The following is a 5,744-nucleotide window of genomic DNA, read 5'->3' as shown; positions in this document are numbered from 1 at the left end:
GGGATTACAGGAGTGTGCCACTGTGGCTGGCTTTTTTCCCTCTGATTTTAAAGTAAATGAAAATGAAACATTTTCTTGGACCCCCAAAAGTATTGTCAGCCCTAGGCACCATGCCTCCTGTGCCTAACAGAGAAGTCAGCCCTTGGGGGAAGTTCCCAGTGTTTCTGGTTCCCTAGAAGCTGTGTTGCCCCACTCGGCCTTCAGCACAGAGAATGCTAGCTCCCCTAGAAACAGAACCTCACCGAGCCTCAGGGTCCACTTCCACAGAGTTGGGGATAAGAATTCCTGCCTCTGATAGTGTTGTGAGATGACCCTGTGAAAACGTGTCACCAGGCCTGACCCAAGCCAGCCCCACTGTTCCCACAGTGTGGAGTCCTAGAGCCCGGGAGCTGCAGCTGCCATGTGCCTGGCTACAGGATTTGGAGACATCCCTCCTCTCCTGTATGTCCCTCTTGGACCCCTGCCTTAGAATCAGCCCAAGGCCACCATGACTTCATCAGTCTCCACAGCAACCCATGAGGAATGTCCCGGGTGATTATTCACTCCATTTACCCAGAGATGTTAGGTACCCTCTCCAAGGTCTTACGTCTGGAAAGACCAGAGCTGGGGCAAGAGTTTAGATATGTCAATTCTGCCCTCGGTTGGCTCTGACCTCCCTCTGGGTGTGTGTGTGCATGCATGTGTGTGCACATGTGTCTGCATGTTGGTTCTTGTGGCAAGATAGGTGACAAGGATTGTGGTAACCTCAAGAGGGCTCTGAATTTTGCTGGGATGTGCTGATAGGTGGTTAGTAGGTACCACAGATCTTGCTTTTCCCTGACAGCGGTCCCTGAACATCGGCGCATCACCTTCACCCTACTCAGGATTGGAGGCTGAACCTGCTTCTGGCTCCCTGGGCTGTGGCTGCCCTGGTGCACCCCTCCCTGCTTCTGTGGCCTGCTCCTCTTTCTAGCTGCCACCAAATTGGCACCACAGCTTTGGCACCTACCAGGTGCAGTGGCATAAGAGAATGACTGCTATTTTGTGGTACGACTCTGGGACCATCATTAATTTTAACTTTTTATTGGAAAATGGTTTTCAATCGTCAAATGTACATAATTTCACAAATAGAAATGTGACGAAAAACTGGAGTCCTCATTGGGGTTCAGCAGATTTCCACTAGGCTGAAGCATTCACCGCCTGTGAGTGTTGAGATCGTTCAATGCCAAGGCCAATGACCACAGGACGCGTACAGAGCCTTTTGAGAGAACTTGAAGTTGAGACCGATTTCCATCTGGCTAGAGTGGGTTGGGTTAAGATTCTAATTTCTGTAAGATTTCTGATTAAAACTTTCCAGCGCCCCTAGCTATGTCTGGCCGCTTTGCTGTCTTGTTATTTCCCTTATTTCCTAAGAATCTGAGTTGGGGCTGGGTAGCACATGTGGTTCTCAGTCTGTCAACCATGATTACTGCAGGTCAACCCCTCCTTTGCCAGCTGGCAGCAGGTGCTGAGACCGAGGCCGAATCCATTGCTGGCGAGTAAGTGACCTTTAAGGACTCAAATCCCATCCTGTCATTGTTCTGCCTGCACCCTTACAGGTATCTGATGGCTCTCCCCAAGGGACTGTGGCAAGGCAGCTCTCTGACCCTGCCTGCTGGAACCAGGTTGGCTCCCTCTTCTGGTCTTAGGTCCTTGCTTCTGGCCACTCTTGGTAAGCAGGTACTGTGTTACTGTTTCACCCTCCTGTTGGCCTCCTTCATGTGCGTCAGCATCTGGAGATGCCCGTTTACATGTGTGAGGGTAAACAGAGCCCTCTGCCCCACTGAATTGTGAGCTTCCCGAGGCCGAGCCTTATCCTGCCTGCTCACCTCTACATCCAGTGCCTGGTCCCCAAGAGACATTCAGTAAATGGATTCAACAAGAATTGACTGGAAGAGGAGCTGTTACGGTTGGGATAGGAGGTGTTCCCCAAATGTTTCTATGTTTCTGCAGGAATATTCAGAGATAAAATGATTGAATTGCAGGGGCTGGAGATGTAGCTCAGTTGGTAGAGTGCTTGCCTCACATGCACAAGTCCCTGGGTTCAATCCCCAGCACCACAAAAAAAAAAAAAAAAAAAAAAAAAAAAAAAAAGGAAAGAAAGAAAGATTGGATTTTGAGAGCTTTAACCTAATCAATCCATCTTAGTTGGAAGAGCTAAGTAGCCCAGCCTCTGTGGGCCCTTCCCCCATGATGTGCTTCTTTATCTTGGGCCCAGAATAATGGACTTGGCCATCTATGGACTGAGCCCTCTGAAACCATGGGCTCCTCAAGGTTGTTTTTGTCGGACAGTTTGGACACAGTGATGCAAAAGCTGACTAAAACAGTGGCTCTCTGGTCACATGGTCCTGGGTTGATGTTCCATCTCAGAAAGTCATCTAACCTGAGTCCTAGGTTCATTGTTTTCGAAGTTGGGGGTAATCATTCCACCTGGTTCACCAGACAACCATGGGGAAATAAGGCAGTGCACACATAGGCCTCAGCAGAACTGCCAGTGGGCTGCAGGATGCCCTCAGCCAATGGGAGTAGGAGAAGGGTTCCTCTGGTGAGGACCAGTTGAGGGTGGCCCAGGTCCCATTGGATAGACCAATACAGGGTGAACAGAGAAGAAATGAGGCAGGAGACCTGAGGTGCTTGGGATGGTAGAAAAGGATTGATCTATGCTGTTACACTGGCCCAAATCATGTCAAATGAGTTGGAGAATATACACCAGTGGCTGCCTGTGGAGGTGAGTGAGGGAGGGATCACAGCGAGGGGAGAGAAAGCCAGGGGGCACCAGCCAGGCAGTTCAGGTGAAGTGGCCAGGCCCTGCCCTGAGGACATACAGACAGCCACATATGTGCTTCTCCAGCCACAGCTAGAAACCCACCTCTGGTCAGAAGCAGAGCGAGGAATGAGTGCAGTGGTTTTGGTGTCATGGATTTAAGTCCTAGCTGGGAGACTCCGATCCGCTCACTGGACTCTTGGTTTCCGGGAGCTGCTCTAGAGCAGAGAGGTTAGGTGCAGACTCCAGAGCTGGACCCAGGGCTCAAATTCCCATTTCCATTGACTATGGGTGTTTGGATAAAGCACTTAAACTCTGGGCCTCAGTTTACCAATCTGCTAAATGAGGCTGGATAAAACAAAATGCCTCTCATAGGGATATTGCGAGAATTAAGGAAAGTAATAAACATAAAGTCCTTATGGTACTTGGCCCTGGTGAGTATTTTATTACTACATGTCACTGAATGTCAGGCACCATTAGTAATTAAGATGCATCACTTTTAAAGATGTTAAAATGAAAAAAAATCCCTCAAATTGAGGAAGTACAATTTTGATTTATTTCAAAATATAGCAGAAAATATCATTGTCAATTTATATCATTGACATGTAGAATGCTGTCAATAGCTAAAAGTTACTGTTTTCCCTGTGCCAATCACTGAGCTATGGCCTTACAGGCATTATCTCATTCAACTCTTATAATAACCCTATGTGGTAGGTTATAAAATTATTTTCACTTTTCAGCAGAGCCCAAAAGATCAAGGGACTGGTCTAGAACCACACACCTTTGGCTACATAAATGGCAGACACTCCTCACTACAACCAAAGCCGTTCCAGCCCTGTGTTGACTTCCTCGGGTTTATAATGGTTTTACTCCATGGTTCCTGAGCTTGCCTGCATGTTAGAATCGTTGGGGAGTTTTAAGAAACCCTAATGCCTCCCCTTCACCCCGAGAGTCTGATGTGGTCGGTCTGGGGTGTGACCTGTACTTGGGGACTTTTTGAATGATCCCAGGTGATTCTAACATGCAGCCAAGGCCAAGGACTATTGTTTTACTGCAGATGTGACTTCAGGGAACTCCTTAAGGTCTCACCCGTTTCTTCTCACCTGTCTGAAATTCATTTGACACAGCACAAAGATTTCCCTAGCACAAGGAAATGTAAAAGATTTAAAATGAAGGGCTGGGGAGATAGCTCAGTCGGTAGGGTGCTTGCCTTGCGTGCACAAGGCCATGGGTTCGATCCCCAGTACCGCAAAAAAAAAAAAAAAAAAAAAAAAAAAAAGATTTAAAATGCAGAGGCCAGTTGAGGAGAGAAAATGGCTGACTCTCATCCCTAGGCACACAGCTGTCTGATTCTCTCCTGCCTTCCTAGCAGGATGGGAATGAGAGCCAAGGGGCTGGTCCTTCCTGGTAGGAAAGGAAAGGGAGATAGAAACCGGTGCCTGGAGACCCACGTCCTAACCCCAGCTTTGCCGCTGTGTTAATGTGGGCAAATCACCCTTCTCTCTCACCCTGGGCCTGGGCTCCCCCTCCTTAGAACGACATCCCTTCTATTGCCTGCATATCCACGGAGCTTCCCCGGGGTCTAGCTTGCCCTGCTTTCTGAAGTTTATTTGTTTAACACAGTCGAGTTATTACAAAGCTTAATTCCCAGAGGACTTCACTGTACTTATGAGGTTATGAAGCAACTCAAAGTAAATTTATGAGGCGTTGACAAGTAGGGGCCGTGGGGACCTGCGTTTTATTACAAAGAAGAGTCTTCTGTAGGAGGCTTATCTGTGGCTAAATGTTGCCTGAGAGAGTAAACTCACTTCCTTTCTTGAGCAGTTTAATGTGGAGCCGCTGTAATAACTTTTTACACAAGCTATTTAAAGGGAACCCTATTCTTATTCCTGTGGTTACCAATTAATTGATGAGGTTTTATAGTTCTTGGAACCAAAAAGAAATGGAAATTCCAAGGAAGAGACAAGGAGACCTATAAAGTACTTTTAATGAGATACAGGAGTGAGTAGGGATACTGGAGTGTCCTGGAACCAGCCTGAAGGGTGGGTCCAGGAAACTGTCCCTGGGTAACTATTCTTGGCTTTCAGATTTTTTTCCCAAAGTCATGGCCAAGGGCCTCCCAGCTGTGGAGCCTAATCCGGTCACGATGATTGCACAAATCACAAACATCTACCACCAGCCCAATCAGGCCCCGACCCAACTTTTTTTGAATGTTAGAGCTTGCACATTTGAGGTCAAGCTCAGTTGGACAAGGAGAGAAAGGGTATCCCGGAAAGGATAAAGTTTTTCCAGAAATCCTTTGGCAATAGGTCCCCCTACCCCCTTTCAGATTTGGGAGCACATCCAAACCAACGCACAAGCAAGAAGACTGACCTTAGGCCCAGAGGAGCTGTCTGGATGAAATCTACCCAGTCACCCCCAAATTTGCCTTGAATAAGCCTCCTTGTGCCTAGCACTGGGTTAGATGCTCCAGAGGAAGTTGGGAGGAAGATGAACTTGGCACCACATATGTTCTCTGAATGGAGTTGGACAATCCTGTGTTCCGTGCACTGTGCCAGGGACTCAGAGTTCAGAGGTGAAGGAGAAGGACTCGGCCTTCCTCTGGAGGGTTTCACAGGCCCGAGGGGAGAAAGACAACAGGTCTCCCCGAAAACCCTGCAGCCCCATCCAGATAGACCCTGGTGCCTGGGCCCACTCATGATGATCACTAAGCATCACCTCACTATTGTACCTCATCCTCATCCTACTGGTTGGAGGATGGTTTATCTGGTCAACCCAGCCTCCAAATAATAATTAATCTTGATTACTGAGTTTTTGGCATCTGAAATTTGGCTCTCGAGGTGAATGCCTCATTTAACCCTAATGGAGGCCCCAACAGACTCTGACTGACGGTGACACATGAAGAAGCAGCCGCAGGCCACAGGGGTGAGTGCTTAGAAAAAAGCCCCGTGGGGGCTGGAGG

Source organism: Sciurus carolinensis, chromosome 3, assembly GCF_902686445.1.
Source record: "Sciurus carolinensis chromosome 3, mSciCar1.2, whole genome shotgun sequence".
NCBI classification, from domain to species: Eukaryota; Metazoa; Chordata; class Mammalia; order Rodentia; family Sciuridae; genus Sciurus; species Sciurus carolinensis.
The sequence above is the reverse complement of the archived record's forward strand: the minus strand, read 5'-3'. Positions refer to the sequence as shown.